The following is a 14,292-nucleotide window of genomic DNA, read 5'->3' on the forward strand; positions in this document are numbered from 1 at the left end:
TGGTGTCTTATTCATGTTCTGAAAGAAATAATCACAATTAATAATTGTCATACAAGAAAGAAAATCATCACGTTGATATATACCTACTATATCTTAAACATCGACTAACCGATGGTCTCAATAAAGAAATAATAAAATTGTAACGATTTTATTTGGTATAAAGACATAGATAGGCCGGGGTGAGCTCGCCACCGGAATCGAAAGTGTGATTTTGTGGGTACCGAAACTGAAAATGTGATTATGTGGGTAATTGTACTTCATTACCAGTACCATTTTAGTATCAGGTTTTTATGTGCAAGAGGGCATTTAAGGCTATAAAACATGAGTTTATCCATAATAGAGTTCAATAGATTATCACATCATCTTTCTATAATTCATACATATCTATCATTTTTTTTCCTTACAATGCATTAAACTCTACAAAGTTCAATAGAATGTTACAAAATGTAATTCATAGTAATATTTATAAATTAAAAACTTTCCTTCCCCCATTGAAGAGTTTAGTGGTCATTAAATTCCAAATCCATTAAATACTAAGGTGTCATTTCACAATGGTAGAGTTTCATTAATTGAATCACACATAAATTTGTCACCTCATTCAACTCTACTACTGAACTCACCGTTATAGATGCTTTTATATACAACCAAATGGAGGTTCTTAAGCCTCACATTGTAGCCAAGACAAAAAAGAAAATATAGAAAAAAGAATAAGTTCAATCCAAATTAATACGAGAGAGTTATAATTGTTCAAAGTTGAAAGGAAAATTATGCACATATTCTTGTAAGAAAAAAAAAAACTTATAGAAAAAATAAAATGTTCAAGAACCCATGTTTAAGGCTATGTAACTTGTGATATATTTATCAAAATCAGTTGATTCTTGATTTCAACATGTAGCCAACATAGAGAAGAAATTGCAAGAAGAAAAATCAACTCATTCAAAGTTCATATGAAAGAATTATGAGGATCAAAATATAGTATCAAGTTAGTTCCAGTAAAATCTCAAACCCAAATCACCGAATCTCTTAAGTCCCCAGATCTAATTTGCTTATTTGAGGAAACTGAATACCAAGCCGCATGTGTATATACGGTATTAATATTGGTTCCGTTCAATACCATCTAGATTTTTTTTCACACCTAGACATGGATGATGGGTAATTAAGAAATAATGACGAAAGCAACGGAACAGGATGAGATGTGTGACAAATAAACTACCAAAATTGTTGTGAGTCTTTCCCTTTTTATGCACCAAACTCCCTTTGTATTTTATCTCTATGTAAGTGAAGCCTAATTTATATTTCAATTTCATAATTTGTAAAAATAAAGAATGGATAAGTCTATATTAAAAAAAAAAAGAATTAAAAATACTTATCTACACAAATTATACTATATATTAAAATTGTCAATCCTTAGCTACAGTAAACTGCTAAGGATTTGACAGTTTTAGTCCTCTAATTATGGATGAGATTGTAGTTTTGGTCCTCTGATTATGGATGGGACTGGGTCGTTGGGTCGATGTGTACACCAGGCGTACACATAATCAAGTTAGTGTCGTGCTATGTGTCCTACTCTACATCCTTATTCGCATCGTCATCGAATCCCTTTCATTGTTTTCTGCCACGTCCCCATCACCGCTTCATCTTACCTTTTCACTGACTTATTCTCTGTCTCTCATCTTCCTATTCGTCTGCTACCGCTCCTCTTCCCCAAACTTCGTCGATATCTCCTCTTCGGTGTCGATGTCCGCCACTGCAGAAGAACCCGACGAACAGCCATCAGACGTGTTTTATATAGAGGCGATTTTGATTTTTCCCACCCACCTCCACTGAGGCTGTTGAAAACTCTTCGCCTGCTTCCAACTTTCTACTACTCTTGCTGCAAAACTGTCACCGATGATTTCCTCCACATATTTTACTTCTCATCATCTTCCATTTACCCACCATGGACTGACCGTCTGTGACAGTGGTCGTCGGCGCCGCCCTAGGCGGAGACCACCTCATCACACGGAAGGAGGAAGCCCCCAACCAGCAACGGCACTTGACCATTGTCAACTCGATTATAAAGATTCAATATGTGGCGGCGGTGGTAATGTATGCCTAAAATAACGATCGACCAAGAATGGGTCGTCGACGCTGAAAGTCCCGATTCACGCCTTCAACATCTGCAGCTGTTTTCCACATGGAATTCGTCTGCCATCGCTATGTAATTTGTGTTTGGTTCTTAATTCGGTTTGACATTTCTAAGATCGTTTGTTTCTTATTCACACCGACTCGACTGATTTTGTAGATTGGATGTTCCTACTTGAGTTTTCGTTTTCTGTCTATATCACCGTTTCTCCATCTGGTATGTAACACTGCAATGCCCTGTGCCCACCAATTGTTTGATAAAATTCCTGTTATTGTTGATGTTCCCTTTTCATTTTTTCTTTGTTTTATAACGCATATTTTTGATGGATTAGTTTAAAAGCTGAATTTCTGTGAAAGGAACACTAAACTCTATATCCTTAATCTATTTTTGTACAGAAGCTGCCAATTTGTTGAAGAATCTGTCGTTGGGTTCTCAATCAAATACATTTTTTTGGGTTGTTGAAAGAAATGTTACTCAATCTACTGTTAATCGCCATTATATGTTGCTCAGTTATTCTTTCATACCCTCTTATGTCACCTCTTGAAATTCGCAGTATGCTTCCCAACTCTTATTTATTACATCATTGTGATTTAAAATGTTTACACACTGTAATGATTGACTTACTTATGTATGAGTATGATACAGTGAGTTATGTTTTGTGCTATGTCTCTGTAGGTCCTCTCACATGTTATGGGAGAGACAGAGAGAATTCCTTGCAATTACATAAGGAAATGGTGAAGCTATAAATGGTTAGTATAATGATATAACTGGTTTTATTTATTTCCTCCTTACATCAGTTTATTTATCTAATAAAGGGATGTTAAGATACAGAGGCTACCCAATTGAAGACTTGGGTCAAGTAGTTCTTTCCTAGATATAGCCTATCTTTAAGTAAGTTCTCTTTCCCATCTCTTTAGCATGAAATGATAAACTAACGATGATTGTATTAAGAACTATTGAAACAAAGAGGAAAGATACATTGGGTACGAAAAATAATTAACGAGGCAAGATTTTTATAAATCAATAACAAGATTTAAAATTTTGGAAAAAAAAACAATTTAAATTTAACATTGGTCTAAAACTTTCATTTTTTTTCTTAATCAGGTTGATTCACTGTATTTACCCCAAACTAAAAACTACAGTTAAAGTGCAAATTATACATTGTATGGACCAAAAATGTAATTATTGAAATTAAAAACTACAGGGACCAAAAATGCTATTAGGCCATTTTCTGATATTTAAGAGGATAGTGTAATTTTATTTTTGGGATTATAGTAAATTCAGTTTTAAAGTTACTTGATTTGTGAATTTACAGGTTTGTGGGTTGCCAAATGAGAAAGAAGTTGTTTATGGAGCACTTGATTAATGGACGGCTTGGGAGTCAAAATTCCCACTCATAGCAGCAGCCAAAGCTCTTAATTTCCTAAAATATCGGAAAAAATGGAACCGTGCCATTCAAGTATTAATATCCTAATTTACAGTTTTGGTCCCTGTAGTGTGCTATATAGATTTTCTTGGATATATTTAAAAAACGAATCTTCATTAACTATATGATCACATTGAAATAGGAACCAAGAAGAAAAAAGACGATATACCACAGGGACCAAAAGATATAATTTCTGTTGACATATTCCATTGATTTTATTGGTTGTGTGTATGTGTGTGAGCCACAAATTTAATATCATTCAGATTTGTATTTAGGTCAAACGCAAGAATTGCGAAAAGGATGGTCGTTCATGTTGGAGGTGATATCAGGTACTCCTTATGTTGTCCCTTATAGGTCTCTTTTTTTTTTTTCTTTTTGGTTGTTTAGTATATGATAGTGTTGCATTTAAAAAAAATGTGTTATCAGTGGCAAAAAAAAAAAAGGATTAATATTTGTTTTTAACTAAAAGGCATGTATAAACAATAGAAGTTGCAGCTCAAAATATATACAGAAACACTAATATTTTTATGTTGTTTAGTTATTCAAAGTTGTATCTCTCTCCATATTTCTGCCTTTAATGTGTGTGTGTGTGTGTATATATATATATATATATATATATATATATATATATATATATATATATATATATATATATATATATATATATATATATTGAGGCATAATTTGTGTTGTTTAGACATGCCTTTTTGTTAAAAACAAATATTAATCCTTTAGTGTTTCTTCCCTCCTTCTAACTGTCATTTTTATATTTGATTTCACCCTACAAGAATCAGCTGAATGGTTTCCACTGTTCAGGTTGAGTGCACGTTAACAATTCTTTTATTTGGATTTTTAAAAATGATTGTTTTTTGTGTCTTTTTCTTGATTCATTTCTCACCATATTTGACATAGCCACCCACATGGTTTCACTTCTAATCTAAACTCAACATTAGATTTGGCTATAATTCACAAAACCAGATTGCATACCTGCAATTGCAGAAGAAGCTAGATGCATGGATCTATCGATCCGCAACTATCGCCAGGTAAATCTCAGCTACACTTATAAAACTGTAGGGTTATTTTTTTCACCAAATATTCCTCCACCTATTCTACTTCTCATCATCTTCTATTTATCTGTATTTTTAGGTACTAACTTTCTCTCCTCTGGTTTTATTATTACATGTTGATGATTTTAAATATTTTGAGTCTTCTTACCTGTTAATCTTTTTTAGAAAACTCATTATTCCCCTTGGAGGTCGGCGCGAAGGTTACAATCTTGACACTGTTCGTGGTTATGTGTTGCTGGAACTGTATAACACAATTTCATATCTGATAAGCTTACAAAAATTGATTTGGGTAAACGTCCACAGATTGATGTTTGTTGCGTGGTTTCTTTCTATCCATTTTATTATTTGTTTCTACTACATAGACAATGCATGCCAATTGTTTGTGAAAATGCCCAAGTGTATAATAGAAAGGATGCTGTCAAAAAGGTGAGTGAATACTTTCGTAAAGGTAATAACCAGGAAAATAACAATAAGTCACGTGTTTTCTTCTTTCTTGCATCTTATGATGTTATTATTTAGTTTGAACTATGATGGGTAAAACTGATAGATATGATTAAGAACATCAATTTATAAATTTAGCCTTTACCTATTGGTTATTCTCCCACAGTTGCAAATTGATCCCTACATACTGCCTTTAAGAATAGCAACCATATTTAAAGTACTGGTGAGTGTAATCTTAATTCCTGACTTTCTGTTTGGATATGGTTTTTCCTGTAATTGAATATCTTCTACATTCTTTTTTACTGGTTTGTACAATTTTATTCAGGGATTCCCAACATTTATTGGGAGAGGTGAGATTTTGCACATGAACGGTTCTTATGACATACCTTTTGGATAACAATTGTAAGTGAAACTGTAATTAGTATTAGGGGATAACAAACAATGTACTTTCACTGTTGTAAGTTTTGATTTACAAAAGCCAATTCACTGTAATAATTTGTTACATAGACTCTATTATTTGTTGCTATAAATAGTCAAAACAACTGGAGCCATACTACAACATATTTGACTATTATGTATTTGTAAATGAGTGAATTGTAGACAATAGCAACATACTTTACTGGTCTTAACCGACCCCCGCGGAGCGGGGCACCCCAGCTAGTTGTATAAAAAATTATCTTATAGATAGTGACTGACTTTTAAAGTGACTAGTGATATTTAAAATTTTAAATAGTTCAAAACATAAAAGTCACTGCTTCACGAGGCATTAAACGACCTAGTTCATTCGTAAGTGAGGCTGAATAGCACATACTATATATCACTAAATTGACAACTCGATAACATTTAGTTGTTTAGATGTACTAAAAAATATTATTTTATTTTCTTAATAGCTTTCATAATGTTTACTAAATTCAATTTAATATTATTACATTTCTGACCTACACGATATGTTACGATATCATATTTATATCGTCTTTAATAGTTGATCATGCATTTTTTTTGAACCATTGGATATTATTAAAACCACGCCGGACACAAAAGAAAAACAAAACAAAACTTACAAAATGTCAAAAGGGGAACAAGCCCAACATTCTCATCTATAATTTCCAAAATTATCCATACATTTCAACCAACTAAAAATCATAGAAATCACATTATCCGCAAACTTTGAAGAGTTTACTTGGGTTTTATTAAACCAAACGTCGTTCCTTGTTTTTCGCATGCACCATAGAAACCCATAGCAGATAGCAAGAAATATTTATCTTTTTTGGACAGTTCCCCCATGAGGCAGCAAAATTAACAAAATCCGAAATCGAAAGGAACATTTGAATAGAAATGCCACACCAATTGTAAATTCAGCATAAGGAATCTAAAGCAATCGGACAATCCAAGAGAATATGATCCGCAGTGTCCACACCACTAAAGCACATTTGACTGGAAATAGAAGACGTGCTGATACATCCCCTGGAAAGAGCCACTGCAGTAGGAATACGCCCCATACAAGCCCTCCAAACAAAACTAATGCACTTGATAGGAACTAAGTGAAGCCAAACCGTGGGTCATTTATCGGGATAGTCAATTTACTGTCAATGAGGGCCCTAAGATCGCATACACGGAAAGAGCCGTCGACAGTTAACATTGATCTCCAATTGTCAGGCCCATTGGATCTCACATCCATCCTTGTAACATCCAAATTAGATTTCAATTCCATCAGTTCCTGAGAATTGTTGGGTTTCCGCTTCCAAGCCCACGAGAAAACGTCATTCACCCATCTGTCAACTAAAAAACAAGTTTTCATCTTGTCTAACGTATATAAAGAAGGGAATTTCATTGCCAAAGTCTCATTCTTTAGCCAATCATATAGCCAAAACAAAATTTTCTTTCCGTCCACCACCTGAAATTCAAAAAAATATCTGAAACATCAATATCAATATTGTCAATTGTCGAGAAGACATTGACAATACTACTCCAAGTATCCAGGAGAGATTTTTTAGCCCAAGAGTGAATAGGTTTCCTTTCACATCTATGAATACTACCAATCACTCATCTCCAAAGAGAATCATTTTCCGTTTTAAACCTCCATATCCATTTTGTCAGGAGAACCCAATTAAGCGAGGTCAAGGATCCGACCCCAACATTTTAAAAAGGGTGTAGTCATTAAAAGCTATAAGTTCTTAAACTTAGTATCTAATTCCCATTTTTGTTATAATAGAACTAAAAATAGAAAGAATATCAACTAGCTTACATTTTCATATTTAATATAATATAATACCATCTCCATCTCATTTTAAAATTTCGTTGAAAACGGAAATATAATATGAATGTTAGTTGATATATCATTATTATCTTTTAATAACAATCAATACTTTGAAACAATATAACTCATTTTGTTAATATCTATTTTCGAGTTAGATTTTAGAGTAATTTTACATTAATGGTATGTGGTTTGTGCCATTTAGTGTGTTTGTTTATTTTTTTTAACACTCATCATAACAATGCGTTGCTTTTGTTTCGGGCCTCAAACCGATTTAAACCGACTATATAACATTTATTAAATTTTTTCTACTATTTAGTGTGTTTGCTCATTTTTTTAACACTCATCATAACAATAGTTTGATTTTGTTTTGGTTTTGGTCTCAGACTAATTTAAATTGACTATATAACCCTTATTTTTTGTTTTTGAACTTTTATTATTTGTTTATTTATTTTATTGGATCCCATTAGTCTAACCTCACCCACCCCCAAACAAACACATCTCCTCCCATCCAGATCCACAACACCAATCCTCCTAGCGTTGCCATCTTCAATAAAACCCCCCAAACAACCTACTCACATTTGTCCTAAAACGGATCTTGAGAGTGAATTTTCCAGCTAAAATTTATAAACCAAAACAAAGATAAAATTCAAAAATCATAACCCATAGGTGCAACAAGAAATCGTGCTCAACATCATCCTTTTCTCTATCTATTCATATTTTTCTAAAGAATCGACAACCTGAAGATATGTAGAAAAAAATCGAATAAGCTATAGATTTGCATGAAAAAAATAGAAGTGAAAAAAAGACGTTTAACCCAAGTGTAAGTTTTTCATTGAAAACCAATAGATTTACATGAAAAAATTCGTTAATTCAACATCATATTTATATTTCTCTTCTTCATTCCACTATTAGGAAAATCCTATAGAGATACATAAAAATTTGATAACACAAAGATGCAGGTATAAAATCAAAAATACATAGATGTAGAAAAATCTGTAACCCGACATCATCTTTTTCTTTCCCTTTTTCTTTATATTATCAGCCCAAGTCCTAATTTCGGTTTTTGATTTATAACTTGTACCAGATCAACATATTTTGTTTTTTAATAACCCTTATGTTGTAAAGGAATCAAGGTGGTTGTTTCTCTTTGTGATGTAGCGGTAGAAAGCAAAGGGGGTGTGGAATAGGAGGGGAGGTGGGACGATTGAGAAGTGGCGACAAATTTCGACTTTTAAGTTGTTTGATTGTAACGACCCGAATTTCCCGTTCTATGATCGAGGTTATTTTCCATTATGTTAATAAGTTAACCTTTTATCTTGATTAAGTTAACTTATGAGCGCGGAAGTGCAAGAAAATGATTCTTGATCATGTATAAGAGTCATGAAGTCATTTTCTTATACTTTAAAGGCCTAGGATGAAACTTATCATGTATTTAACTCACCCTAAACTAAAACCCATAATTAACATCACATTTTCAGCCAAGAAACCCTAAGTGAGCGAAAGTTATTTAGTATCTTCCATTCTTGGAGTTGCAATCGATTGAAGAGAAGTTTAGGTCTTTCTTTGTTGAACTCTTGGTGTGTAGCTTGGTTTCTTCTCTCCTATCTTGTTCCTAGAACCATCTTAGATTTACAAGGGTAATAATCCTTCTCCTATATCCTATTTGTTTGTATCTAGTGCATTTGAAGTGTTGTGGATAATTGTTCGACATGAGTTTAGGGTTTTTGTAATGTTTGGCAAAATTAGAAATTTGGATAGATTTGTGACATGTATTGCAAGGGTTGTAGAGGCCATTCTGGTCCGAATTGGAGAAAATCACCAAAAGAATAAAGTCATGGGAAATCGAGTCTAGTTTCCATAAAGTCTGATAACATCCTGTTTGCAGTTGTAGATTCCGTTTTAAACTTAAAACGCTAAAAAGGGGTCAAGCTATGAAACTTCAAAATATGAAACTTAGACTTTGTTTTCTGTTTTGATTGCTTATTTCTAATCGGGATTTTGTGCAACCTTTTAGGGTGGTTAGTGGTCTCTTGGAGAGTGTCTTCCTCAATTCATTGCTTCCTATAACTTGGATTTGAGGCGAGTCATTATGTGGTTGTCTAGTACAAATATGGAAGCTTGCATGTTTTGGTACAATTCTATTGGTCTAGAACTTCGTATCTGATGTTATAATATTATTTATGTATGAAGTAGGGATGTTATTCGGGTCGGAACCGAACCGAACCGACCCGAACCCGAATAAACCGAAAACCGAATAAGGTTAATTGTATGAACAAAAAACCGAACCAAATAAGTAATACGGGTTCGGTTCGGTTCGAGAATTATTCGGTTCGGTTTGGTTCCGACCCGAATAACCCAAATAACATATACAAGATGATTAAGGAGTCGTATAACTCAAATAACCCGAATAACTCAAATAACATTTACAATGTGATTATAAATATTGTATTTTGTATGACTTTTGTGACTTATGATAAACAGGAATAACACGGATAATACGGATTAACTATTCTTGATATACATGTAAAATCCAACTACCAAAATCTTAAGATATAGTTATTAAGAAACATATTAAACACTAAACATTAAACATCCAAAACAGAAAAAAAAAAATCTATCTATAAGTATATAAGTTAAACATTAAACATTACGTGAGTATTTTGGGTAACGATTGATAAAACACAAGACTGAATAAACAATCGTGGTAGGGGAAAAAAATATGACTTTTCATATTCGGTTCGGTCATTTTGGATCGAATAAGCCCTTATTCGGGTAGCCCGGACCGAATAAACCGAAAACCGAATAAGCCTTATACAGATACCCGAAAACCAAATCGAATTGTTTATTCGGGTCTAATTCGGTTCGGGTTTTCGGGCCAAATTCTCGTCCCTAGTATGAAGTATGAGTTGTGATGTATTGTTGTTTCTCTATGGATAAATCAACTAGCATAAATTTTACATGCTAGACATCATGATAAGATGAATTTGCAAGAAATGAGCAGTTAGCTTCATGCTAGAGGCGAGGATTATGTTTGATGATTAAAATGTGAAGTTTATGCATGATACGATTCTAGTATAACATGTTTATCTTGGAATTAGGCAATGCAGGCTAGTGGGTAATATTTTTTAAATGGTGTATTATTTTTACATTCTTTTATAATATGATTTGTTTTGTAATCTGTCACTCCCCAAAACCAAGAACGGCGGAAACGTTCTGGGGCGGATGACGTCATGTAAAGTATCACAACACAATATAACAGTAAACAAGCAAACAACATCATCCATTGCATTAAATATATAATTTTAATACAAGTGTGTTTTGTACAGTTATAGACACCAAAAAAGTAAATCAAAATAATAAGATCAGTCTTGAATGCGCTCCATCTTCTCAAAATCTGGCCTCGGTACATTGTCTACTGATGACCTGAGAATACAAGTTATTTTGAAAGAGTTTATCAGCATTAAGCTGGTGAGTTCATAAGTATTTTAGTGTCGGTGTTTGTATAAAAACGTTTGAACGTGGTTTTAAGTATGAGTTTGTAAATATTGGTAATAAAAGTATGTGAATGTTTGTAAGTGTTTGTAAAAAGTTTGAATCTCTTAGAAAAACCTATATTTTCTATTAAAAGTAGCCTTTTACCAAGGCGTAACTGTTTTGTATGTTCGTTTATCGTAAAAGTGTGTAATTTTCCCAAGTGTAACTATCATTGCCAAGATATAGTTTGTACATTAATGTTTAAGTGAAATGATCACTAAATATATGTAAAGGGTAAATTAATGTAGTACTGTAGTGTTGTATTATAGGAACTGCTGCTGTACTAACTACCTTAAACCGGATTTATATTAAGGTATTATGTGATTAATTGTACCATACTATCGACTAGGTAACAACGACAAATGTAGGTCGTAAAAAGAAATGACGTTTGGCACCCGCAGACCTGCAGGTCCAACTGTAGCTAGCAGCAAGGTGTAGGATAGTCAATCCAATATAGATCTATACGCAAACTCATGCTCTCCCTCCAAGAGTCTCTGGCTACAACTCGGGCCATGACATTAAAAGGCATGCTCCGATTCAGTGGATCACAATTTGTTAATGTATTCATGTATATGTAATATATTGTTACTCCTTCTAGTATCGTTATATATGTTCTCTTTCTAGTATAGTTGTATATGTTCTTCTTCTAGTATAGTTGTATATGTTCTTCTTGTAATGTAATGTATATGTTCTCATAGTAATAAGTACTGACTCATTGATCTAGCAATTGTATGAGTATTATCCCGTGCTACCCATAGGGTAACACACTAATGATGTAACTGGTACGAATGAATCTAGAAGAACTTTTATGACTATATATGTACACATGATATATAATTAATATTGAAACGACCTTCGGACGGCTACCCGATATCCCACCAGACCACATCTCAAGCACGAAAAGGAAATAGGGTGGACGGACTTCCTAAGCCTTTTAAACATTTCTTATATAACTATACATATACGGGCATGCAATTTATAATAAGTATAACAAAGTTTAAGTAAAAGTATTTGATAAGTAAAAGAGTTTGTAAAATAGTTTGAAGTAAAACAGTTTGATAAATAGTTTGAACAGTAGTAAAATCATCGGTTTGGTAGTTATTAATCACATGTGATTGATGTAATAACTATAAGTATTCAACTTGTATTCCCCCCCCCCCCATAAAAGCATTTAAAGCATTTAAAAGTATTTCAAAGGTTAGTTAAAGGGGTACGAGCTCACTTGTGGTGAGTGGATTGGATTGAAGTGTCGGATATTGTGCTCGGTGGCAAACGGAGACTTGTACACACGTACGAGCCTAGTTATCATATAATGAACATATATATAACTAATTAGCCAAATTATAACTAATAAATTATGTTGGGACACTCTAGAACATGTAAACACTTTGTATAAGTGTTATAAGTCCTAAGGGTTGCATCTATGTTGTTGTGGGACAAGGCTAAAGGGGTTTAGGGTTCCAAAAGACCCTATACATTAACTCTTCATTAACTCCACACAAGGAGTTTATGGTCGTAAACCCTTGAGTTTACGGACGTAAGCTCCCAAGCTTAATGATATTATGTGTTTTGAAGTGTTACTTGATTTCTAGAAGCAATTCTACTTGGTGGTTAAATCCTTGGAATAGTTTAGGGCTTTAAGACACTCCTTTTAGGAGTTTTTGGCCCCAAGGCCATTTCCTTTTGAGTTTACTGTTGTAAACTCATATGGAAATGGGTATTTCTATGTTTTCAAGTCCCATACTCATTTAGGATAGGTTCTAGACAATTTTCTAAGGCAAATGAAGGCCTTAGGCACACATTGTTGCCCTTCCTTCATGTTCACAGCCCAAGAACTTTTTCCCTTAGAGATTACGGTCGTAATCTCTCTTTGGGAGGGGTTTTTGATGTTTTAAGGTCCCTCAAATAACTAGGAGTAAATCTAGGTAATTGTCCAAAGCTTTAGGAGTGTTAAAAGCACTCTTTGGTCCTTGTTTTTGGAGTTCACGGTCCAAGAACTTCTTGGGCTGTGAACACCTAAACTTTGGTGTTTCTTTGATGTTTTCTTGTCTTAAATACACCTATATACCAGCCTAAGTTCGTTATTTAACTAGTGGAAGGGACTAGGCATCATATTAGCTTGATATAAGAGTTTACTCCCCAAGATGTTCTTGGGTGGTAAACTCCCGAATCTTGCAATTTTGCTATGTAATCTATGTTATTAAACACATTATAAGCCATAAAATACAACTAGAGAGAGGTACTCATGGTTTGGGATGAAAACCCGAAGATCCGTGAGAGAGAAAATGGCTTTTCTCTAATTGGAAATGTAACAAATGAAATAATTTGGTTAAGAATCATATTTATAGTCCTGGGATTTTTGGCAGAAAATATTTTTATTCCCGTAATGAACTCTAATATAATAGAGTTTTGGAATAACAGTGTTGCACAAAACCCTAGTGCATCCACTCTCTTGATATCTCCTTAAGTGTAAATCCCGAAATACTCAAACTTATACGGAAAAGTCTGAAAATTTACTGTGACTGTTATAACTTCTATTGACTTGATAAGGTTCGTACAGAATGGAAATTTCGGGTTGTCACATAATATGTCATGAATTGATGAATAAAGTACAAGCATGATTACATAATGTCGAATGGTGAGGAATGTGAAAGACCCATGCAAGCGAATTAATTAATTATAAATTAATTATAAAGGGAAACACACATAGAGGGGGTAAACCCGTAAAGGGTATGAACCTAAATTTAGGCATGTACCATATCCGTATTTAGTTGTGGGAGAATGTTGTTAGACAATATCTTAAGCCAAGGCGATGTCGAGTGGTTTTCTAGATAACCATTTCGAAACATGGAATCTGTGCACAACATTGTACGTGGATTGGATTGATGTTAGCTACTCGGAGATGTTGGATCAAGCAGAACATTTGGGTGGGGGTATGAGTGTGGAAGTACCAATTACAAAACTCTCAAAAAAACAATGCATCGCACTCGTACATGAAAAGTCGAAGCAATAAATGCAAAGAACCAGAGACAGTGTTGCGGGTAAGAGTCGCGTCTCACTTGGTGTATTGGGTCTTCAGGTCGCGTTTGTAGTGAACGAGGTCATCCTTTGGGTATTAGTGATATTATAGACCCTGGTTAGTGGTATGCTCTGGGGAACTCACTAAGCATTAGCTTACAATTTGTTGTTGTTTCAGGTACTTCGGGTTCTAAGGGCAAGGGTCCGGCGTGATGACGCGGCATGCACAGTCTGGCATTTTGTTTGGGGACACTCTGATTTTTATGAATAATGTATATGATGTTTTGGATTTGAAAACAATTGTGATTGGAATTTTATAACTTTTGGAAATGAATTTCTTATTTAAAAAATGAAAAATTTTATTGAGATTTTGGGCTGGTACAACATCTCGAGAGGTGTTTTGGCAACTTTCTTTGTTAGGATA

The sequence above is a fragment of the Lactuca saligna genome, chromosome 2 (assembly GCF_052625555.1).
Source record: "Lactuca saligna cultivar CGN05327 chromosome 2, ASM5262555v1, whole genome shotgun sequence".
NCBI lineage: Eukaryota > Viridiplantae > Streptophyta > Magnoliopsida > Asterales > Asteraceae > Lactuca > Lactuca saligna.